The 26,337-nt window shown below is 35.9% G+C and overlaps 4 protein-coding genes across 15 annotated transcripts in view; 1 reads left to right on the top strand and 3 right to left on the bottom strand.

Moving 5' to 3' along the window:
• LOC129797497 (hexamerin-1.1-like) overlaps positions 1–15,337 on the top strand; it is a 97,285-nt gene extending 81,948 nt beyond the window's left edge. Inside the window, exon 2 of one of the 2 annotated variants that reach the window (XM_055840147.1) lies at positions 15,318–15,337. The gene's annotated coding sequence lies outside the window, so the exon portion shown is untranslated. Of the gene's footprint in view, positions 1–15,288 lie in introns of both variants that reach the window. The other variant, XM_055840148.1, reaches the window with a different exon arrangement.
• Positions 1–26,337, bottom strand: part of LOC129797484 (protocadherin-23) — a 953,251-nt gene that overhangs the window by 86,687 nt on the left and 840,227 nt on the right. The window lies entirely within an intron of this gene.
• Positions 1–26,337, bottom strand: part of LOC129797474 (probable cationic amino acid transporter) — a 261,906-nt gene that overhangs the window by 86,687 nt on the left and 148,882 nt on the right. Inside the window, exon 8 of one of the 3 annotated variants that reach the window (XR_008751334.1) lies at positions 17,043–17,064. The exons of the other annotated variants lie outside the window; for them this stretch is intronic. The gene's annotated coding sequence lies outside the window, so the exon portion shown is untranslated. Of the gene's footprint in view, positions 1–17,042; positions 17,065–26,337 lie in introns of those variants that run through there. 3 annotated transcript variants of the gene reach the window in all.
• LOC129797420 (papilin) overlaps positions 1–26,337 on the bottom strand; it is a 41,390-nt gene that overhangs the window by 13,125 nt on the left and 1,928 nt on the right. The gene's annotated exons all lie outside the window — the stretch shown is intronic.

Genomic DNA, 26,337 nt, shown 5'->3' with positions numbered 1-26,337 from the left:
TTATATTTGGACATGTGGAGTCATAGACCATCTCAAAATATTCAATAAATTTTCAATTTAATCGATTTTTTCGGTATTACTCTCCCATCTCTCAAATGAATTTATGAATCAATCATGGAAAGACCACACGCAGGGATTTGAAGTCAAATTTTTCATCTTCCATCAACAAACTAAGACAACTCATAACAATCATAACATTTTCGGCAGATTTCAATCACATTGAAAGGCAAATAAGATTGAAGACAAATATAATCGGCGTTCGAGTGAAAAGCCGGCAATTTTTTTTTAGAGATCTCGCATGATCTAGCACATTGTCCTTCGCAATGGTCGTCAATCTATAAATTGAATGTTGAGACGGTGTGAGCTTATGCTTGCAAAGTCTGTGAATGAAAATGTACTAAATTGATTTTATGAGGCTGCCTACACAGTCAAAGGGATTCATTTCAGAAGAGCAAAATGTTGCAAAATTAGAAGTTCAATTTTCCCGTGAAAATAAATATTCACAGTGTGTGAAGCTGAAAGTAAAATAAATTTCAAAGAAACCCATCAACAGATAATTTATTTTTGATTCAATTAAAAATAGAAATTTGTAATTAAACTGATTGCTTTGCTTTTTGTGAAAAAAATACATAAAATAAAATAATATTTTGAAATAAAATATCAAAATATTTAACAAATAAAATCATAAAATGATCAAGCGGCAATGAGATCATTTCCCCGCTAGAGGGTGTATAAAATGTGGCGACATCTAGGGTACAAATAAAAAATAGACAAATGACAAAACTCTACTTTTCTGCTAGCCCATGAACATTCATCAATGAAATGCAGTATTCATTATCATGGCTGTTTCCCATTCACAGATGGATTGTTTTCTCATTCCCCAACACATACAATATATCATTCGGAATTGCACACTGATGTTGGGAGGATGGATGAGGAGTTGAAAGAAAAACGCCAGCACCGAACTCTCTCCACGATAAATGCTTCGGTCTTTTTGCACTGTTTTTATAACAATTTCTTTTTCATCGTGGTGCCTTTTTTGTCTTCGAGGGCGTATCACCATTAATTGCGACAAATTATATCTTCCTGTTTCTGAACTTGAGATCTCTGAATAGCCATCATATATACAATTTATCTGCGTCCTCACATGAGATTTAGCTCAAATAGTGCTTCATGAAAAAAAAAGAAAATAAATAATGCAATTTCATTTAGTGAATGAAAGAGAGTACGCAGAAAAATAAAGAATTACGACCCACATCCCTCACACATTGTTCAATTATTTCAGGGAGCAATTGCGAGGAAAATAACATTCAATTATCCCTCCATGGTGGGAAGAAATGCAAGAAAATAAACTGCATCAAGATAAATAAATCTTGTGGTATAAGAACTCGCTTTGCAGCAAATCCTGAAATCAAAACATTTCGCCTTTCATAATTGTTTCCTACTTAATTAAATGAAACAATAAAAATATTAATTTCACCATCTCACAATGTTTTGAGGTCCATTCATCAAATATTTTCACACTTCTTTTGAGCACTAAATGTGCATTGTAAACTTTTCATTGCAGAGTGTCAAGTTTTTCAGGTCTTATGTTTTTACCCAAAAGAAATTTAATTTTATCCTGCAACACCACTCGCGGTGTTTTCATTTGTTCAACACCAACAGTTCACATAAATGATAAATCACTTAATCACAATTTGACGATAAAATACTCAAAATAAACTAAAGGCATCATGAAGAAAATTTGTGTGTTTCAGTAACATTTTTTTCTCCAGCCTGCGTATTTTTTCTCTAAACACTATCATGTACAAGAAGATGGGAAAATGGGTTAAAACAATATTATAGTCTCAGTGCAAGTGAAGTTGTAAAATAAAGTGAAAGAAAAAGCGAAAAAGGGAGATTTTCACGTTTGCACGGATTTTATAGTTTGACGGATTGATTGATTTTTGATGGCAGGAAGTGTTAATAAAAACTCCACAGTTCAATTAGTCGTTTGTGCATACTTATATATTTTAAATATGCATTGAATGGAACTTCGTCAAATGCTCACAATGCTCTATGCTAAGGGGCTTTATGTGAAAGCATATATTAGATTAATTTAGAAAAATTAAAATCAAATCTACACCTACCTAGTTATTTTATAATTTAAGATTTTTTTTTAATTATACCTATTAATTTTGAAAAATATATTTTTAAAAAAAAACTGATCGACAATTGCTAACAATACTCCTCCACCATCATCATTTCTAGCAAAAGTTGGCAATTTAAAGATGAAAACCAATAGAATGGGAGAAAACAAACATTGCACTTTATTTGTATGCCCAAGCTCCAACTCTTCCATTTCACTTTATTTTTGTAATTCTCACTACACACGACAATATTGCACTTTGTAAGTACTCTTCCCCCTTTACTAATTTGTCCCATGGCTTATCCATTCAAATGCTTGTGAGAAAATATGGGAAATATGCGCCAATACTTGAGAAGTGCGATATGAATAATAAGAAATGAAGTATTCTGAAGAAACGAAAATAAATGAAAGTGTAAAAAATGAAAAGTTATTTATTCATTCCGATGTGTGTGATTAGCAGTTGAGTGCTACAGCATACAGCGGAAAAAGTTCTCACAGTAAATATTCTTGCAATATAAGAATTTACCACCCAGGGGGACGCAAGCTTATGCAAAAGGTGCCGATTCATCTGTGAGAGCATTGCTACAACATGAGGGAATGCAGAAAATGTTTACGATAACGAATTAAATGGAGATAATTTCGAGGTTAATAAACCATGAATATTCAATTAAGCAAAATGCATTAAATTCAAAACTTTTTTTATTCACTTTGGAATAAGAAAAATTTCATGACCCCTCGAAAATGGACTTCTTGAAATACTTTGTACAAAAAAAGTTTAGAAAGACTTCACTCAATGAGTAAAGAGAAACCAAAAAATAAACTTCATGTGAAGTATTTATATAAACTTTCAGAATCAAGGATCAGGAAAGAAAAATTGCAAATGTGTAATTTTTTTTTTTTCTTAGAATTTCCATAAATTCTACATTGAAACTAAACATTAACGGAGAAGAATCATAAATTCGCATAGTGAAGGAATTCAAATTACATTCTACGAAAATTTTCTCCACAATTTTATTCTAAAATTAAAGTGTTGAAAAAATCTTTGCAGAAAATAACTTCATTTTCTCAAAGATCTTTCAATATTATATCTCACACATTGTCAAAATACCTGCGTGAAGAAAGTATCAATAAACATATTATCGACACACAACTTTTCTTTCCTCCTCATTCATTGAAAATGCGGACGAAGAAGTGAAGAAGAAAATTAAAAGTGTAAAGTACAACAATCAGGCAATTTACCAATTGAGGTCTATTTGACCTAATTTGAATAAAAATAGCATAAGAATTCCAAGATACAATTAAAGTGATTTCCAATTAGAAGAAAGAGGTTTCCCCGAGAGGCTACTAATTTCACAAATTATATCACTTCATTTAATTCGCCATAAAGAACTTCCTTAAAATATTTTCGCAGTTTTTCAGTGTTTTCTCTTGTATTAGTGTGTATATGTTTGTATTTTATGAGCATATCTTTTTCTTCTCCTTTTTTTAGCTCCTTTAGCAACTTCACATCATAACCGATGAGGCATAAAATCTGAACTAATATTCCGCGAAGAAGTTACAAATGAGCGTAAAACCCGCGCGAGCAGGATATGCATGCATATAGGGGGTAAGGTAAAGATTAACACGGTGCAAAACCACATTGTTTTTCAATTGAATGACCTATACAAAGCAATGGCTACAGTACTAAATTCTTTTGCATGTCGACTGAGAACATGATTAACTTTTCATCGTCATAAAAATGCAATAAAATTTGCGCAAACATTCGCTATATATATTTATGTATTCATCTTACACTAAATGTATTCATCCACATATAGCGTGTTCTTCTTTTTCTGCTCCCAGCAAGAATGGTCATTTATTAGCATAAAAAATCTAAGACATTTTTCAATCATTCAGAACTCAAAGGTTCATTGTGAAAGATAAACTATATTTTGTGTATCACTAAATTTATTGGAAGCCCATAAAAAAATCAGCAATTGTCCAGACAAATACAATAAAAAAAAAATAAAATAGCAATATTTTGTACGAATTTAGAAAATGTTTTATCGCTCTATCCATGTGCGATTACCACGAGAGAATGCGGAAAATATATTGTTGTTTTTAATGTGCCTGGGTGCGTAAATACTTTTACCAACATAGACCACGACACGTTCTATGTTTAACTTCCAAAAAGGAAAAGAGCGCCATAGTGTGTAATTAAAGTCCAAAATTAGCTGGAGAATCGCAAAGAGGAAAAATCATTTTCCATTTCTAGAGATTTGGCGCGCTCATCCAAAGAAGTGCAGCCCCCCATATGGCACAATCATTCAAAAATTTGATAGTAAAAACATTTGTAAATATTTGCGCATGTTATATTGGCTTTCAATACGCAATAATCGTGCAGTACCAGACCCTTTAGTAAACACTATAAGAAGTTGGTGAAAAAAAAATATTGGGAAGTTTAATGCGAGAAGTACAAGACGACAGTGTGAGGAGTCACAGCATTTTTTGGGCAAATGTTTATTTTTACAAAAATTCACTCTGCACGCGATTTATGTTTAAATAATAATTCTTATTATAGTGGTATTTCACATTAAGTGTAAATATCAAGTATTGTAGTCGTCCGAAAAAACGATCCCCTCAGATCTCGGACAAGTGGAATTTCGGATGGACATTCAGATTTCTTTAATGTAAAAATATGCCGCTTTGGATACAACACTAAAGTAAAACAATTATTTTTATTCGGGTCTGTTTCATCCATTTCATCATTATGCAATTTGTGAAAAAAAAATGTCTCAAATGTTGAAAAAGCTTCGTGAGTAACGCATATGAAATAAAATGCATATTTACAGAAGCAAGCAGTCAAATATTTTCCTTATTTTCCCTATAAATGCACATAGTATGCATTCATACATTCTTACATATGTATATGCATGCATATGCCTAAAAATAGTAATATTCCTAAATAGTGCCCAAATGTCTTTCCAGTCAATTTGCTTTCCATCTTCACCCTTTCAATTTATCGGGAATTGTGAAGGTGTTCTTCAAAAATTAAAATCACGTAAAACAAATAAAGGTGGAGCAGAAATTTATCTTTTTTTTCTATCACACTCCTCCGGTAGCCCATTAATGGGGCACCTATTGAGAAATATCTCACAATCACAATTTATTATGTAAAATATCTTCAATGGTCATTCATCTTTTGTGAGTATCTCCAGAGAGATTCTAATGTTTGATATTTCTATTTGTATTGCATTTCAAGCCTTTAATTTCCTTCATATGTCATTTTACAAGACAGCAAGTCCAGTTGCTACTTCGTGTAAGAATATCTTCGCAAATCCTCTTCATTGCACTGCTAGAAAAATATATCAAAGGCTCAGGGAAATTATTTTTAGTTTAGATATTTCTGATTTTCCATAATTTTTAGTAAATAAAACTATTGAAAGTTTCTGACTAAAATATTTCAATTTTTTAGGGTTGAAATTTTACCAACTTCTTGGCTTAACGATTTCTACCAGTGTATTCCAAGTGGCAATGTAGAGGCAAGTTAAATTGAATTAATGCTAAATGCACCATATGCAGTGAGTCGAATAAAGAATTAAAATGTTTCTCCTCTTTGTTATTTGGGATTTTGGTGTCGCTCCACAAGTTCTTTATCATGTGCCCATCCAGAAACAAGAAAAAAGATCATCCACAACACACGCCACCGAAGTCTCTCTTCCTTTCGGGATTTCTCAGAAATGAGCAAGAGCAACCTGTTTTTCTTTAACGCTTCATACTAAATAGATAATGAAGATGCTTCATGGGCGGATAAAGTCCCTCCGTCTTTTTTTTCGTCGTCGTCCAAATCTCCGGCCCTTTTGAGTCTTCATGTTCTTTGGTGACATTAACATGCAGGAATAATGTGAAATATATATATAACAAGAAGAAATGAGAGTGATAGGAGAGAATATTGAAAAATAACCACAGAAGGGATTTCATTTCTTTGGTTTTATCTCCTTCCTCTTTTTATGTGGCTCTTGCACTTCTCATCTTTTTTGTTCGTATAAGCGCCCAGAAAACATACAAATTCTCAGCTCCAACTAAAATTCCACGACAGATGTTATCCACTAAGAAATTATTAATGAATTATATCTGTGGGTTTTCTATCTACAAACACTCTGGGACCTTTCTGTATAGAGCAATTTGGGATACACATAAGGAAATAGATGAGACCGATCAGTCTGAGAGGTCTCAATATATATTTTTTTTATCAAAGGAAGACACATAAATCTACCAACTGTTGAAAAATATTTTCAAAATAAATTGATGATGTTTGGTTGAGAATTCTATACAACAATAATGAATATTGTGATCGAAGTTCTGTCAATAATCAGAGAAAATAAAACCACCGTGAACATCATTCATTAAGTTTGTTGCGTGATAATTTGCAATAAAATTCTACAAAAAAAATCCCACCGAGGCAGACGACGAAACGAAAAAGATTCTTCGCGGCATTCATTAAACACCCCAACGAAGTTCAACAAAAAACCCTCGAGTTTTTGCAACTAATGCAAGATCAACTTGAATGATTCTCGGGAACTTTTGTGATCCTTTCATCCAGTCTGCTTTCCAGTAGCGCTCCCTCAATGGCATACGAAACCAAAAAAAAATCTCACTTCTGCACAAAAAGTCACAATTCATCGAATAAGGGGAGCAATAGCACGTGCTTTGAATTATTTTTCTGATTTTTGCCTAACGTACAACAAACCATGTAGAAACTGTGATGATGCAAAAAGTTGAGTATTTTGTAGGACTACCAAGACTCAAGATACAATAGTGTTAATAAAAGTTTATATATAACAAATGTTTGGAAGATGGGTGAGAGAAGTGCTTTTAGCAATTGCCATGGAAGTAAATTAAAGGCGATCATTGGATTTTGAAGATGTGCAAGAGTTTCGGGTGTGAGTTTAACGAGTAAATTAGCGGTTGTCAGATGATTTTTTCCGGTGAGATTTCTCACTGGAATTATCTCACTTTTGTGGATCTCGTTCGCTGCTAAACGTTCTGAAGAGAAATTATCTGGGATGGAAGATAGATTATTCACAAAATGGGTCAGTCAATACCAAACACATTACATTTGAATTTGTTTAAACTCTGAAGTTTTATACGCAATCTAATTTTTGGTGCCTAAAGAATAGGACGCAAAAGTGAATGCGAACTCCTGTCCGTATTCGAAAGAAGGATCCTGCGAAGGATCTTTGGCCCAGTATGTGAGGTAGGACAATTCCGCAGTCTATACAACCACGAGGTGTACGAGCGCTACCGAGAGGTAAATGTCGTCAAGCAAATACGCCTTAATAGACTGCGGTGGGCTAGTCATCTAGCACGTATGGATGAAGACGACCCAGCCCGGAAAGTCCTCTGGGGTAGAGTCTATGGCACGAGGCGACGAGGAAGGCCCAGCCTCAGATGGATCGACAGCGTGGACCAGGACGCCAAGTCAATAGGGGTGCCGAACTGGCGGACAGTGGCGCGGGATAGGGACAGATGGAGGAGGATCCTCGATCAGGCCAAGGCTGGAGACCAGCTGTAGTGCCGGTTAAGTAAGTAAGTAGTAAAGAATAGGACAATGTTGAAGAGTTATTAAAAAGTTTCCTAATCGTTCTAAACAAACTATTCTGTAAAAACCTTCTCGTAATTTTTTTTTTTTTCGAAAAAACTATGAATGGACATAAAGTTTTCATTGCCTAATGATATGGTTTTCGTTAAATTGACGTAATTCATGGTATTTAACAAATGACGAGCTTTAAAAAGACTTATGTATATTAGTAACATTATTAATAACAACATACTGAAAGATTCTTAGAAGTAGGTTGGATAGGCACGACTGACTTATGTGGTGCCTCTCCTGACCGTGTGCACGGTTCGACCTACCAAGAATAACTGACTCAGTATCGGAGCTATCGGGACGATGGCCACCCGAAGACCATCTCCGATGACACACACATAAGCCAATCTGTCCTATACCAAGACAGTCAGTACCAGAGGTACTACATTCGGCCATTCCTGACTTTTGTGACGTCCTCGGCACAAGCTAGGAAAAGCAAGACAGATTGACCGAAGTTTCCCTTGATCCTCAGACCGGTATACTTCGCATTAAATGCGATAACAACTGAGGTTCTGTATTTAGAGTATAAGTTGGCATTAGACGACACTCTAATTACAAACAGAGGATCATATCAACATGTTCCAATGGAACCATCTTCCGACCAGTATACTTCGCAAAGAATGCGATAACAACTGGAATCATGTGTTCTAGAGTGCAAGCCCGGCACAGTGGACAACAACTCTATAGTGGAAGATTATATCAAATTGTTCCTAAATGAACCGTACCTGATAGTCCAAGTACACAAGGGTTCTGTTTGATTTAGTACGCCAGTGCACATGACACAAAATCATCACACCCATGAACCTACAGAGGGTTCTGTCAACACAGCCTTCGCTATGTCCTTTGTTTCTCATGGAACATATGTCTAGACTTAGCTTACCCAGTTCCAGGAACCGTAAGCTCGTTCCATTGAGACTAGTGTCTCCGAGAAACCATTCGCCGTATGACTAACTATCAAGAACCTTGGACCTTAACCTTGGATTGATGTTAATCAATACGAACAACACCGGTTTTCAACGTAACAGGCCCACCATGCAAGCATGATGCCTCTCTGCGAAAACCTATTCGTCATGCCTACCTCTCTAAACCAGTAACGTGTACTGTACATACAGACTCGTGATTTTGTCTTAGTATTAACTGGTTTGCCACATACATGACCCGAGTACTTAGCATTTACATAGCCTCTTATTGGTATAAGCAGATATTCCTAAATTTCCTTAATACATTGTACATTCATTAGGAAATTTCATCTTCAGCACTAAAGAATTCCTTGCACAACCAATAAATGACCCTGCACAAGTAAACACTAAGAAATTCACATTATACTTCATTTATTAATAATACTTTCGAAATTCACTCTTCTACAACACTCTCTTCTTCTTCATCAGTCTCGCAGATCTCAATCTCTTCCTCTTCTAGCCACTTAGCCTCACACCATGGCTTAATGTTGTCTGCGGCATAAATTGACCGGAAGGGCTTCTGGGACAACTGCGTAGCTGGAGTGTCTGTGACTTCGTACCTGTCTCTACCCAGTACATTATTGATAATATACGGTCCTTTGAACCGGGGGTGTAATTTCCGACTTCCTCCGGTAGCAGGTGCCTCGTGCCTAATTAGCACCAAGTCCCCAATTCCATATTTATGAGGTCCTTTGTGGATCTCATTAAATTTCTTGACTTGATGTTCTTGCACTTTCTTGATTTTCTTTGCTGCTTCACCCCTGATGACATCTAGATCCTCTTCCCTTGTGAGGCTGCTATCCTCCAAGATCGCACTTATCAGTGCATTTCCGTTGACATCTCTCGGTCGGAAACCAAACAGCAGTTCGTGAGGAGTGCGTCCCGTAGTGTGATTTTTCGTACTGTTAATACACCATTGTACTGCCTTAAGGTTTGAGAACCAGTCAGTGACCTTACCGTCCTCAGCCAAAGCCTTGAGACTTTCGCCGACCACTCTAAAGCAACGTTCCGCCTGTCCGTTTCCACGAGGCGTTTTGGCCGCGATTAGTGCCAACTTGATGTCGTTTCCTCCACAGAACTCTTCGAATGCTTTTGAGGTAAAAGCCGCACCTCTGTCCGCTACAATGACACTTGGGTATCCAAAGACACCACAGCATTCCTCCAAAACGCGAATTACTCCAGCGGAATTTGCTGCCTTCACCGGTTTCAAGATCACGTACTTGGTGAAAGAGTCAATGATGACCAAAACATACTCATGCCCTCGAGCTTTTGGAAAAGGACCGGAGTGATCCAGGTGTATTACCCTAAAGGGAATAGGGATTTTAGGCACTACATGCAACTCGACTCGCGTCTCATCAGTTCCCCTTTTAGCTCCACAGCAAGGAAGACACGACCTCACAAATTGTTCAACATACTTGCTCATCCCCCTCCAGTAGAAGTCTCGAGCTATAATCTCCTTGGTCCTTCCCGAGGCTGGATGCCCATTTCGGTGATGTGCCTCATGAATGACGCTGTACCTCAATCCTCGCGGTACCACCAACTTTAGCTGTTCCCCCTCCTTTTTATAAATTCTCTCTCCTTTCAAAACGTAATTTTCGAAGATTTCCTTCTTATTAAGTGCTTCAATCAATGATCCCTCGAGAATCTTCTTAATTTCAATCAATTCTCCATCTTTGCTCTGAAGAGCTGCCACCCAATCCGTTTGGTTAATCAACATGACCAACTCCTGGTCTTTAGGACTGGCAGTACTCTCCAAGGGATTTCGACTGAGAAAGTCAACATGAGTCATTTTAGAACCATCTCTGAAAAACACTTCAAAATCATACTCCTGGATCAGAAGCCACCAGCGTGCAAATTGTGCATCAATATCCTTCTTATAATGAGTTTTCTTCAAGGAGTAGCAATCGGTGTAAATTTTAAACGACTTTCCAAGCAGATAATATCTAAATCTCCTGAGACTTTCAACCACTGCCAGAGTCTCCAGCATCGAACTATGATACTTCATTTCCGTAGAACTTGTTGTTCGACTGAAATATGACACTGGATGAACTACTCCATCAGTGCCCACTTGCATGAGTACTCCACCCAATCCAAAGCTTGATGCATCAGTATGAAGCTCATGCTCCAACTTCTCATCAAAAAGCACCAAGGTGGGCTGTTGGATCAGTGCGAATTTCAAAGATTCGAATGCGTTTTGTTGCTCTTCCGTCCAGTTCCATTCCTTCTTCTTTTTCAAGAGTTGATACAACGGTCGAGCGATCAGAGAATATGCCGGAACAAAACGTCGGAAATAGTTGGTCAATCCCAAAAATTCCCTCAAGGTACGTACGTTGTTCGGTGCCTGGAAGTTCTCGATTGCAGCAGTTTTGGAATCACCCGGTGTTATTCCCTTCGCACTAACGTTGTATCCCAAGTACGAAACTTGATTGCTGAAGAAGGTGCATTTTTCCAGATTCAGGGTCAAACCTGCTTTCTTCAATTCATCCAATACCTTCTTCAACAATTGAAAGGCTTCTTCCATTGAATTAGATCCCAACATCACGTCATCCACATAAAAGGATACACCATCTTCCTGGAGTGGGGTGAGCACCTTCCCCATTGTTCTAACAAACACCGATGGTGCGTTCGACAATCCATAAGGCATCCTTTTGAATTGAAATTGTCCTTGTGGAACGACAAATGCAGTGAACTGCCTCGAGTCGGGATCCACTTCCACCTGATGGTAGCCTGAACGAAGATCCAAAGAAGTGAAAATTGATTTCCCCGCCAATTTGTCCAATTCCTCCTCGATTTTCGGCAAGGGAAAATGTTCCTTATGACACAAAGCATTGATTTTCCGGTAGTCAATACACATACGCCACCCACCATTCTTTTTTGGAACCAAAATGGCGGGACTTGCATACTCCGAGAGGCTTTCCTCAATGATGTCATTTTCGAGCAACTCCGAAATGATTTCCTTCAGGTGTGTTCTTTGGACACGGGATGTGTTGTACGGTCTGTACCGTACTACCTCATCGGACTTCAACCTCAACTTCATTTGTATCACAGAGGAGTGACCAAGTTCCGAAGTGCTCAAGGCAAAGCACTCCCTGTATTCATTGATTAGCTGCAACAATCGATCCTTTTCTCCCTCTGTGACTGAGTTTCCCGTCTTCAACATGTGTGAATGAATTTCCTTACGCTTCATGGTTGTCCTCGCTTTACCCATTTCCCCAGTGGGAACTCTCTCAATCAGCAATTCTTCACCAGACTTGATCACCCGTATGTCCTTACTCCTGAAGAAATCCTCACCCAGAATGACTGGGTGAATCATCAATTCATCCTTGATGACTGCAACTTCATGTACTTTCGAAACTTCCCCGATAGTAATCTTTGTAGAAAATGACCCCAAGGATTCACAGGTAGCCCCTCCAAATCCCTGAAATTTTCTCTTCTCCCCATCGTGATTCCACTTCACTTCTCTTGCCAAGGATTCTCGCACCAGTGATGCTGAGCTACCCAAATCTACAAATGCGTGCGACGGGATTGAATCAATGAGGATCTTCTTGATAAGGCACTTATTTTGTGGGGTGGCTGCCTTCACCACCCCTATCTGAAAATCCTTCTTCTTTTTCGGGCAATCTTTGATGAGATGGTGCTCTGATCCACATGCGTAGCATCTCTTCTTCATTCTCCCCTTGGTGTGTTTGGTGTTCTTTTCTCCCTCCTTGGGCTTGTCTTTTGCATCCTCCTTCTTTGTTTCAACATTTTCGTCTTGTTTGAATTTCTTTCCCTTCCATTTGGAGTATTCCACCGCCCTTCTCTTCACACCACCTTCTTCCTTCTGGTTAGGTTGCTCGTTCCCAATTAGGGCCTTATGTGCCCGCTTCATGTGAGCCAGGAACTCAGTGAGGGACGATCCGTGGAAATTGATCAGTGCAGTACGAAGATTCTTATCCTGAATTCCTTCGATCAGATAATTCTTCGTAGCATCCAATCCGAGGCCAATCCTCTTCGCCTGCTTGACTATGTCATGGAAATAAGTTTCCATGCTCTCCTCCTTTTTCCATTTTCTGTTGGTCAGCGTCCTGTGAATCTCTCCCACATCTATCTCTGTTGGAAAATTCTTAAGGAGCTCTTCTTTAAACTCCTCCCATGATGTAGTCTCGTTTTGCGAAGCCTCAAACCACGTTTTAGCTGATCCTTCCAAACGAATGGCCGCTGCCAGGACTGCTCTTCTGGCATCGTACTGATATAGCTCCACCCAGAGGCGTCGGAACGTTTTCGAACTTGGGGGGGACAAAAATTTTGGCGCCCCCTTTCCCTTTTTTGGCGCCCTCCTTCCCTTTTTTTGCGCCCCCCCCTAGTTTGGCGCCCCCCTATATTGGCGCCCCCCCCCTATTTTTTTAGGGTCTTTTTTTATATATATAAGTGCGAAACGAGAACCCTCTAATTTTTCATGGACAGTTGCATGATGAACAAATTTTTTTAAAGGTTTTCAAAAAAACTTTTCTCGAAGGAAATTACCTTTTTGAAGACCTCTTAAGGTCGTTCCACATTATTTCTTTTCTTCCACACGACGATCTTATAAAAAATGAGAGGAAAAACATAGATTTAAAAAAATGTACGCTTTCCAACAAACACAACTTTCTTTAATATGTACACTACCCGCGAAAAGTTTTCGGGCAAGGCTAAAATGGGATATTTTTGAAGGCAAATTTTAAGTGGCTATATCTCTGGCTGTGATTAACCGATTTTCAAAAATTTACCAGTTTTGAAAAGGTACATTTCTCACCTTTCTAAACCTGATAAATTTTTGAAAATCGGTCAACCCGTTCGCTTTTGGCAGCCATTTTGGTAAACCTAGGTAGAAGATGCTTTTTTCAATATTTCATAATTTTTCACTTTGACCCCTTGCATCTCGGCCGCTAGTGCACCGATTTTGATGAATAGAGTATCGTTGGAAAGGTAATTTAATTCCCTTTCCAAATCTGACAAATTTTTGAAAATCGGTCAAGCGGTTCAGTCGTGACAGCCATTCTAGTGAACCATAGTGAAAAAATACACTTTCGAGTATATCTCAGCCTGTGGTTGACCGATTTGAACAAACTCGGATTCAAATGGTAGCTAATCATGTCCCCTAACTTTCAAAAAAAATTTCATCGCGATCCGTCAAGTGGTTCTTTTTTAATGTTTTTTTGAGTGATACCCTTATGTTACAAATAGGGTACCCTATCTTCAGGCGTTGACCATGTAATTTTTATAAGTTACACTTGTCCCAAATTTTATCAAAATTAAAAGCAGACATTATTATCTAACTTTTAAAAAAAAATTCACTCAAATCCATCAAGGGGTTCTCCTGTAATGTCATTTTTTGTGAAGCTATACGCTATTTTTGTCTCTCAACCGTTCTAGCCAGTACTCTGAATGATAACCCCAAGTTGTACTCAAAATCATTAAACAAACGTTGTTGACCTTATTTTATATTGTTATACCAATGGGATTTGAAATTAAATTAAATTATTAAATTTATAACTTGAAATCTGCTAATAGTCATATTGTGGCTCTTGAGGTGACTAATATTAAGATTTTGGGGCGAAAAATCGTCAAAATTATTTTTCAATTAAATTGAAAAAAAATGAGTCAAAACAAGGTCCAGAACACCATTACTAACATTTTTAAGCCGATTTAACAAGGATTTGAGTCAAATTACACTCCACGGGCCGTAAATTGGTTGAGTCGAAATATCAAATTTTAACGCAAAAATGGGTCATAGTTCCACAAAAAATGACATTACAGGAGAACCCCTTGATGGATTTGAGTGAAATTTTTTTTAAAAGTTAGATAATAATGTCTACTTTTAATTTTGATAAAATTTGGGCCAAGTGTAACTTATAAAAATTACATGGTCAACGCCTGAAGATAGGGTACCCTATTTGTAACATAAGGGTATCACTCAAAAAAACATTAAAAAAGAACCACTTGACGGATCGCGATGAAATTTTTTTTGAAAGTTAGGGGACATGATTAGCTACCATTTGAATCCGAGTTTGTTCAAATCGGTCAACCACAGGCTGAGATATACTCGAAAGTGTATTTTTTCACTATGGTTCACTAGAATGGCTGTCACGACTGAACCGCTTGACCGATTTTCAAAAATTTGTCAGATTTGGAAAGGGAATTAAATTACCTTTCCAACGATACTCTATTCATCAAAATCGGTGCACTAGCGGCCGAGATGCAAGGGGTCAAAGTGAAAAATTATGAAATATTGAAAAAAGCATCTTCTACCTAGGTTTACCAAAATGGCTGCCAAAAGCGAACGGGTTGACCGATTTTCAAAAATTTATCAGGTTTGGAAAGGTGAGAAATGTACCTTTCCAAAACTGGTAAATTTTTGAAAATCGGTTAATCACAGACAGAGATATAGCCACTTAAAATTTGCCTTCAAAAATATCCCATTTTAGCCTTGCCCGAAAACTTTTCGCGGGTAGTGTATATAGATTTTCCGAGCTACAACTTTGTGTCAGACAATTTGTTTCTATTTTAACGTGAAAATGCATTTTCAGTCCACTTTCCACTTTCCAAATTATAAATAATAAATGGTCAAAAATATCAATAGTACTCTGCGTTGATACCACTTATTTTAACTCGACACTATCAAAGCTATTGAGATTGAAAGATTTGCGTAAAAATTAGATTTTTTAATAAAAAATAAATGAACATATAGTATATTGTATATAGTCCCACTTTGTGCTATGTCACCGGGACACTAATCACAATAAAATTCAAATTCAATTCAACAATAAATATTTACAAAACTGCACATTTATTTTTTCCCACCCCACCCTAAGGTCTTTGAATTATTTTTTATAGCAAAGTTATTTTTTATGTTATAAAATATTGGAAATAGCGGGTAACCAATGATTCTAAATTATAAGTAGTAGTTATGCCGATTAGGGAAAAATATTTTTCAAAAAATTTACAATTTTGTCTTAAAAAGTTATTTTTAAAAAATATATAAGTAAAGAAGTCTTTCCTTACAATTTGCCCATCTCTTATTTTCAGCCAGTTTCACATTTACTGAGAAAGAAAGAATCATAGTCCGTAAATTCGTTAATTCGATCTTTCGCTTTATACTTTATCATTCATGCTATATTTAAATTTGCAATTATATATTTAATTTATGTTGTATATTTATCTTTGCATTTTTTATGCATATACACAGTAAACTCAGAAAGTTTCCGAATAAAAAAATTTTGAGGAGTTTTTGCATTGTTTGGTTAGAGACTACATACATATATGAGCTTGTAAAATTTCGATTTAAGTAAATCCTAAAAAGAGTAAAAAAGAACCAACGAGTTAACAGTAAAAGAATATTTGGCTTAGAGATTAGCGCGTAGTACTTTTATTGTTAACATCCATAGTTCAAATCTCACCGTGAACATTTTTTTCTTTTTGTTTTTCTATTATTTTTCAATAGATACCTTAATAATCAAAAAGAAGGATCTGTTTGTTGGAAATCGTCATTCCTATACGACTATACACATCTACACCGTTTGTCCGATCGCGATGAATGACTCTTATGCACCATACACTGAGTAAATCTTTAGAATTGAATCACAATTAGTTTTAAAAGTATGGGATTGTCTAAGATTCAAAATAAATGTGGCAATTTCCCGGAAAAGCGCTGGGAAACATAAAAAATTTTCCCAAAAAAGGTAAAGGTTTATCATATATTTAGTTGATTAGTTTCTTAGTTTATAGGAATTGTAGAATATCGTAAAAAGTCTGAGATGAAAGCTATATAAATGCTTATTTTTTCGTAAAAAATATAATTTTCCAAAACTCATTAGAAGGTAAAAAAAATAAAAAAGTTTTCCCTAACACGTATTTTTTTTTGTTCTGTTTTTAGTCTCTAATTTCCACAATATTGCAATGGACTTTATTTTTTTCCACCTTCTATGGATTTTTGAAAATTATTTAAATTCATAATATTACACATTTTTATAGCTTACCTGAGACCTTTTACGATATTCTACAATTCCTAAAAACTCAGAAATTAATCAAGATAGTAGATGATACACTTTTACTTTATTTGGGAAAATCTGTATGTTTCCCAGCGCTTTCCCGGGAAATTGCCACATTTATTTTGAATCTTAGACAATCCCCTACTTTTAAAACTAATTTCGGTTCAATTCTGGAGACTTAACCAGTGTATGATGCAGATGGTAAATAAATTTAAATCTAAAATTTAATTTAAATAAATTTTTTCTATTGCATCAATCTTCCATTTCAATTTTTCTATCTATCCAAAAGCGCTAAGCGCAACAAAACTCCGCGCTTCGCAGTGGTATCAACGCAGAGTACTTCAGGAGGCGGAGAGCGCCCCTTGAAACGTTACAATTTTTTTCTTAAATAATTTTCAGGTCCTTTTCGGCGCCCTCCCCTTGAAACCTTCTTATTTATTTTTGGGAATTTTCAGGATCTTTTCGGCGCCCTCTGATACAGCGAGGGCGCCTTTAGAACGTTCAAATAATTTTAGGAGGCTGAGGGCGCCCCTTGAAACCTTATTTTTGGGAATTTTCAGGATCTTTTCGGCGCCCTCTGATACAGCGAGGGCGCCTTTAGAACGTTCAAATAATTTCAGGAGGCTGAGGGCGCCCCTTGAAACGTTACAATTTTTTTCTTAAATAATTTTCAGGTCCTTTTCGGCGCCCTCTGATACAGCGAGGGCGCCTTTAGAACGTTCAAATAATTTTAGGAGGCTGAGGGCGCCCCATGAAACCTTCTTATTTATTTTTGGGAATTTTCAGGATCTTTTCGGCGCCCTCTGATACAGCGAGGGCGCCCTTAGAACGTTCAAATAATTTTAGGAGGCTGAGGGCGCCCCTTGAAACGTTATAATTTATTTTTAACAATTTTCAATTTTTAGTCTTTAGGCTCTTTTTGAGCCTTTGTTTAAAATTTTATTCCTTAATTTTTTTGTCTCCTTTTTTTATTAGGGACTTATTATAAAAAAAATTGAAAGGGCGCCTGCGGCGCCCCTTTGTATTGCTTTTGGTGCCCCTGTGTGGCGCCTTCGGCGCCCTTTTGTGGTGATTTTGGCGCCCCTTAAATTTTTTGGGGGGTACAAAAGACCCCCTGTACCCCCCAGTTCCGACGCCCCTGGCTCCACCATATTGTCCATTTTGCGTATCCACTCGTGTGCCGTAAGGCCAGCTTTATCTTCCGGGTTGAAAGCCGGAATGAGAGCTTTTATTTCTTCAACGGTAAGCCTCACCACAGCCGGATTCAGACTTGATTGCTCACCTGATGACACGATTGGCGGTGCCATGCTTCTTGTCTGTCTCCTATCCATTGACTGTAGCCCAAAACAAGGTAAAAAGAAAACAAAAATTCTTATCACTAATGCTTTAGTGAGCTACCTTTCTTTATTATGAAAGCACTATTCCGTCTCTACTTTATTTGTAATTGAATTTAAGGCTCTTACAGACAATTTGCAAGTATGCTAAAGAAAATTCTCAAAAATCATCAAAATCATTACTTGTCTGATTATACTTACGAGTCAGTATAATCCCCTTTTATCTTCTTTATTGAGATTGGAGATTTTTGATTGCTCTACTTCCTGAAAAATAAATACGGAATTTCATGAGAAATGCTGTTCTCACAATTCGAATGATCTGCAATAGCTGCCATCGATTGCTTTATTTTATTTATTTTTCCAACATACTCACAATTCAGGTAACTTCCGATGCTTCTTTCCCTTGCAAGGCGTTGGAATTTCACCTTGTTCTTCCTAGAATTCGTGTACAAATAGAGAATTTGGATAAGCTTTTTCTCTTGAATTTTGTCTTCAGCCATGCCGGCCATGCCGATTGGCCTTTTTCTGGCCAAATTCAGAAATTGTACTTACAATTGCCTGGATTTCCTTCTAATTCCTTCGCACACAACTGTAATCTTCCACTAAGGATGGGTGAAAACTCAATTGACTATCAACTTGCACGGAAAAATGTAATTTTCACGCAAAAAGCACGCGTATTCATCAACCACCATAAACATGACATGACACGTCAAATTGGAGAAACGTTTTAGAAACATTAGTTTCTTGCCACATGAAATGTTTCATTTTCGAAATACGCCCTTGAAACATTGGCACATGAAACTTGATACATGAAATATTTCCTGCAACCAAATTACATAGTAGAAACATTTCAATAAAACAGAACAATTATATGTATTGAAAAGCGCTTTTCATAAACATAATGTGCACATTATAATAAATAATACATGATTTTCATTGCGTTATACATACAATTTTCCATTATTACTCCCATTTTATTCAAATTTTGCGACGGTTTGCGACGCACTTGCTTCCCGCTCGAGCTGACTCTTACGTCACTCACCCTTTTTCCTGTCGCATCCAAGATGGCTTTCAAGTTCCAAAATGCGGTGTCCGATATTCCGCCAATAACACACTTACGTCCTCCACTTCTTCTTTTGAGGAATTCAGATCCCACTTCTGAGATGAAAGATTCTTAGAAGTAGGTTGGATAGGCACGACTGACTTATGTGGTGCCTCTCCTGACCGTGTGCACGGTTCGACCTACCAAGAATAACTGACTCAGTATCGGAGCTATCGGGACGATGGCCACCCGAAGACCATCTCCGATGACACACACATAAGCCAATCTGTCCTATACCAAGACAGTCAGTACCAGAGGTACTACAATACTGCGTAGTGCAAATGCTAATATCACGGTATTTTTTTACAAGGGACTGTTGTTGATATTTTCTTGTTTAACTAAAAATATTCTAGGCTGGTTTGAGGTGTTACTATAAAAAATTTACAACAATAACTTAAATTAAGAAGTGATATAAAACGCTATAAAAACATAATTTAATAAACATAAACACCTGCACAATAATTTAATTAAAGTATACTAAAACACACGCTTAAGCTATGCAAAAATTACGACTCGTTAGGAATTTTGCTAATTTTTTTTCTTATATTTTAGCAATAAAGTTTAAAACTGTTTCTCAGTATATTACAAGTGTAAGAATTTAAAAAAAAAGTAGGTGTAAGAAAAACTTTATAGTCTTTACTTTTTACATAGGGAAAAAAGTATAATATAAATTATACGTATAAATTTAATTACCCTAACTACATACATATATATGTACCTATTCTTAAAGTTAATGCGGAAATTCTATATATATTTTTTTTATTTTTTAAAGAAGACAGTGTCCGCTATAAAAGCGCTCCGACCAACTTAATTCAAGCAGTTGTCTTTGAATCTTCAAGATGGGAGTTAACAAAAGTGAAAATATTCTTTCTACTGACTTGAGCTATTATCACAGAGTCGGTGAAAATCCACTAGTTTATCGAACACTTGGCCAACAACTGAGTCTCATTGCTAAAGAATATGGTGAACAAGAAGCTTTTGTGTTTGCTGAAGAAGGCAAAAGAATCACTTATAATCAGCTTCTCAGTGATGCAGATCGTTTAGCAGCAGGATATCAGTGCTTAGGTCTACAGAAAGGAGACCGTATAGGAATTTTAGCTCCTAACGTTTCAACATGGCCCCTAGCAATGTTTGCTGCTGCACGAGCTGGCCTTATTTTGGTGCATCTCAATCCGATGTACAGTGCACAAGAAATTGAATCTTGCTTGCAAAAAGTAACTGCAAAAGCTCTGGTTACTGCTCAAAATGTCGGATCTACGATTTATTATGACAAACTTGTGGAGATTATTCCAGAATTGGAAAGTTGCCATTCTGGAATCGTCCAAAGCAAGCGATTACCTTCCCTGACTACCATCATAATAGACTCCGAACAGTTCTTTGTGTAAGTTATTGGCGAGTTTCCAGTGCATGGAAACATATCGAAAGTTTTTGATTTCTCTTTATTTTATTTAATAATATAGTGGAGCTCACCGACTTAAGGATGTAATGAATTTACCAACAATGTTTCAAATAAACAGAATTGAACACCAGCAACAAGAGAATAATCCGGATAATGTGTCATGTATTATTTTCACATCAGGATTTACAGGAAACCCAAAAGCTGTACAACTCACTAATTTTGGAGTTGTCAATACTGGATGTAATATGAATATAGTCAAAATGACTAATAGTACAGTATGTATGCCTTTACCATTCTGCCATGTATACGCATCTGTAATTATATCAATTGGGAGCTTATGTCATCACGCAACTGTCATTGTTCCAAGTTCTTTATACGATCCTGAGAAAAATCTTCTGGCAATTTGGAAAGAGAAATGCAATTTTATTTTTGGAGTTCCAAAAATGTTTATGGATTTAATTTCTAAGCAAAAGAAACTAAAACTAGATATAAAGGATGTAGTTAGTGTAACTGGTGGAGCATCGTGTCCACCCGAACTTTTAAAACAAATTAAAATGGAGCTGAATTTGAAGGAAATCAAGGTATGTACGTACGTGCTAATAATTTTCTTGTATTTAATGGTGGTAATTTGGCGAGAATAACCTTTTAAATTTTTATTTAAACTCTAATTAAAAGTTTGGTCTCGGTATGACCGAATATGGTGGAATCTCATTTGGGACCCGTCCGCAGGATCGAACAGAAGAAATTTTGGATACAGTTGGTTGTGTTACGGAACATCTGGAAGTAAAAGTAATTGATGGAGATGGGAAACTCGTCACATTTGGTACACCAGGCGAACTATGCGTTCGAGGATATTCTATCATGATAGGCTACTGGGGAGATCAAGAAAAAACTAAAGCAGTTCTCGGATCTGATGGTTGGCTAAGGACAGGAGACTATTTTATTCTACAACCAAATGGATATGGAAAAATCATTGGAAGAATGGATGACATTATCACAAAGGGAAATGAAAAGATTTTTCCAAAAGAAATTGAAAATCTTCTGGCTACATGCCCTTGCATTGCTGAAGCCTACGTTGTGGGCATTTCAGATGAACATTGGGGGCAGGACTTGTGTGCTTTTATTCGTCTTCAGGATGGAATACAAACTTTTTCGTCAAAAGATCTGTATGAATTTTGTCAAGGAAAAATACTATCATCCAACATTCCACCTTATGTTCGGATAGTTGAAGATTTTCCAAAAACTATATCAGGAAAAGTAAAAAAGCTAGAGCTTCAGCAACTTTTTTCTTTATGAGAGAAAGTTATATGAAAATTACGATGAAAATATGCGTGGACCTAGAAATTATGTATCGCTAATCGCTTTATTGCATTTTTTTTTCTTATGTGTTTTATGATATTTAAAATAAATTTAAAAAAAACTTAAAGCTCTCATAAAACTAATAGCAAAAATGTTAGAATTTTTTTTTCTTCAGTAATTTTTTAGTTTTTTTTTTACATTTTATATACATAGGTTTAGTAATAATTAATCTAAAAAAATCACAACTAAAAAGATAAACAATAACACAAAACTTACTAATTAATGTCAACTCATAACTGTTTCCCTACGTAATTTAAAAGTGTGCGAATTTAATTAAAATGAATAAAAAAATTTTATATGTGTAGTATTTTCTTTAAGTATTCAGTGCGAAAATTTTATTTAACTTGTACTAAGAATACGATATTAAATTACTTATACCATTAAGACAAATACGGAAGTGCTATTCAAAAATATAATAAAACATTAACAAAAAAGGCATTGTCTCCTATATAAGATCTCTGACCGAGACTTAACTATAAAGCAGTTGTGGTAGAATCGTTGAAATGGAAGATTTGAGTTATTTTCACAGAGTCGGTGAAAATCCACTAGTTTATCGAACACGTGGCCAACAACTGAGTCTCATTGCTAAAGAATATGGTGAACAAGAAGCTTTTGTGTTTGCTGAAGAAGGCAAAAGGATCACTTATAATCAGCTTCTCAGTGATGCAGATCGTTTAGCAGCAGGATATCAGTGCTTAGGTCTACAGAAAGGAGATCGTATAGGAATTTTAGCTCCTAACGTTTCAACATGGCCCCTAGCAATGTTTGCTGCTGCACGAGCTGGTCTTATTTTGGTGCATCTAAATCCGATGTACAGTGCACAAGAAATTGAATTTTGCTTGCAAAAAGTAACTGCAAAAGCTCTGGTTACTGCTCAAAATGTCGGATCTACAATTTATTATGACAAACTTTTGGAGATTATTCCAGAATTGGAAAGTTGTCATTCCGGAATCGTCCAAAGCAAGCGATTACCTTCCCTGACTACCATCATAATAGACTCCGAACAGTTCTTTGTGTAAGTTATAAGAAATTATATTTTGTATTCTGAATGGTACCTATATTTTTAATTCATTGATTTAGTGGAGCTCACCGACTTAAGGATATTATGTATTTACCAACAATGTCTCAAATAAATAGCATTGAGAACAATCAACAAGAGATCAATCCAGATAGTGTATCCAATATTATATTCACATCGGGTTACACCGGAATCCCAAAAGCAGTACAACTCACTAATTTTTCGATTATCAATATTGCCTATAATATGAAAATAGTCAAAATGACTAATGGTAGAATATGCATGATTTTACCGTTTTGCCATGCATATACGCATCTGTAATTATATCAATTGGGAGCTTATGTCATCACGCAACTGTTGTTGTTCCAAGTTCTTTATACGATCCTGAGAAAAATCTACTTGCAATTTGGAAAGAAAAATGTAATATCCTTTTTGGGATGCCAAAAATTTTTCTGGATATAATTTCTAAGCAAAAGAAATTAAAATTAGATATTAAGGATGTAGTTGGTGTAACCGGTGGAGCATCGTGTCCACCTGAAATCTTTAAACAAATAAAAATGGAACTGAATTTGAAGGAACTCAAGGTATGTACTAATAATATTCTTGTAATTGTTATGTGTTTAATTGATTTTTCTTTTTGAAAACTCCAACATATAGGTTGGCCTCGGTATGACCGAATATTGTGGAATTGCATTCGGAGCACGGCTGCAGGATCGAGATGAAGAAGTTATGGAGACAGTTGGTTGCGTAATAGAACACCTGCAAGTAAAAGTTATTGATGGTGATGGAAAACTCGTCCCATTTGGAACACCAGGAGAGTTGTGTGTTAAAGGATTCTCGATTATGCTTGGTTATTGGGCTGATGAGGAAAAAACTAAACAAGTTCTCGGATCCGATGGTTGGCTTAAGACAGGAGACTATTTTATTCTACAACCAAATGGATATGGACAAATCATTGGAAGATTGGATGACATTATCACAAAGGGAAATGAAAAGATTTTTCCAAAAGAAATTGAAAATCTTCTGGTTACATGCCCTAGCATTGCTGAAGCATACGTTGTGGGCATTTCAGATGAACATTGGGGCCAGGACTTGTGTGCTTTTATTCGTCTCCAGGATGGAATACAAACTTTTTCCTCGAATGATCTGTATGAATTTTGTCAAGGGAAAATACCATCATCCAACATTCCACCTTATGTGCGGATAGTTGAAGATTTTCCTAAAACTCTATCAGGAAAGATCAAGAAGTTAGACCTTCAGCAACTTTTTTATTTGTCAGAAAAAGTCTCCACTAAAAATACGTCGGAAATACTTATATAACTTAATGGATGTCATTCAAATTAAATTTTTTTTATGTTTTATGGTAGACTATAAACGTTAAGTTTTGCTAATTTTTTGACTAAACTCATATAAAATGATTCAGAAAAAAATCGTAAAAAATTTACAATAAGAAAAGGCACTAAATGAATAACTAATTTCTTCTTTTTAATTTAAGAATCCGTGTTTGGTTCCCCCAAAAGAAACCTTATGTTGTCGAAAGTATTCGAAAAAATATATAATTAAGGAAATCTACATTCTACAGCCCTTAAAAAAACCTCCCAACCGTGGAGTACCGGAACTGTTTTAGTCTAGCCTCACACTAAAAAACCGTTCATAGTATAGCATCTTGAATCTCAATTAAAGCACACAAACCCAAGTACCAAGCATTAAAAAAATCTAATTATGTAAAACAAAATTATTTCTATATTCGCATAAAATTACTTCAATTTTTGGAATAAAACTTTCCCATTTAAATGTATCCAATTAACCAACGTAATTGGTGAATTTTCATATAAGAGCACTTAGAATGGCTCTACTCTTGGTGGAACGATAGACTAGAGTTATAAGAACCCGATGTTAAAGAGACAGAGAAAAATTTAAATAAATTGTAAAGATGAGAAGAATCAACATGTGACTGGCACATTTTTGACATTCTTTTTCGGAAGGGCTGCTGGTGATTGCATTTGTGGTACCCGAAGGAGCATGTAGACACAGATATGGAGAAAAAATGCACAAAATCACATTGTTATAGCTTCTTATATGTGTTTAGGATGCTTTCAGCATTGTCTATCTCATCTTATTCCATTCTTATACCTATAAAACACTAATATAAGCCATATTGGACCTAAAAGGTTCCAGACAATGAAATGCACAAGTTTTTTTTGGCTTTTTTGCTCGCTACTTTTGTTTCATCTGTTGCACATTCTGAGAGAGAGAGTCCAGACAATCTCTTAAACGATTATCTTTTAGACGTTTTTTTTTTCTGCTTACAATTCTTCTCTCGCCCATCTCACTGGCCCATCCTATCCATTGAGACAGAACAAAAGTGTATGTACATGAAGAAGATGGGAACAGAAAGTCTGAGAAAAGAAGCCCCTAAAATTGCCACAAGGATTGTGTTGTGGGTTCCCATTTCAATCAAAGAGAAACTCTCCTCGGTGATCTCGGTGGAAGATCGATCTTTCAAATGGCACGCGAGATCATCGATGGACAAAAGAGAGATGAAGGTGCCCTTTGATTGCCGAAGGAGCGCCCATTGCTGCAATTATTAATTCATTTTGCAAAATACTATGCAATTTTCATTCCTTAACCATCCCCCATATATATATTTTTTTATGCTGTATAAACCATCAAATTGTGCGCGGCAGAGGCCTCTCAAATATCCATTAAGGGTACGTATATAACGCATCTTGCACAGAGGATCACGCCACGTTCAAACAAAATTTTCATCACACCACAATCGACAGTGCTGATGGTGAAGAAGTCAGGTGAATGATGTAATCCTCAATTGGTTATTTGATTAAAGAATTTTTGGGTGTCAATATTGAACTTTTTCTCTCCTCGATTATTTTCAGATCTATCGAAGGTTAAGTCAACTCATTAGGGAAAACCTACAATGTTTTTAACTTTAATTATTATATACCTACACTATTTAAATTAAGGTTTTGAGTTTACAAAGATTTCGCATTAATTTTATTAAAAAGAAAAAATTCTAATTGCTTTATTGTTTGAGAAACAATACATATATTTTTTAATATTTTTATAAGGACCCAACTTTAAAAAAGAAATTTACTTCTCGTTTAAGAGGAATAATATTTTAACTAATTACGTTAATTAATTCCACTTAACGATCTTTGTCTAGACACTTCACAAAAAAAATCACTAAACTTATTAAAATTAATTACATAAAAATTCAACAAATTCTTTAGTATGAAGGTATCACTTAAATATGAAAAAGTTTTTCTGCATAACCGTTGTGACCGCGTAAAATTCAAAAAAAATCATTTTCATTCTATAAAAGTATAATAAATTAAAGAAATCAATTAGAATATAATTTTAGAAGAAAACTTTAAAAAGATCT

This window comes from Lutzomyia longipalpis, chromosome 1 (genome assembly GCF_024334085.1).
Source record: "Lutzomyia longipalpis isolate SR_M1_2022 chromosome 1, ASM2433408v1".
NCBI classification, from domain to species: domain Eukaryota; kingdom Metazoa; phylum Arthropoda; class Insecta; order Diptera; family Psychodidae; genus Lutzomyia; species Lutzomyia longipalpis.
The sequence above is the reverse complement of the archived record's forward strand: the minus strand, read 5'-3'. Positions and strand labels throughout refer to the sequence as shown.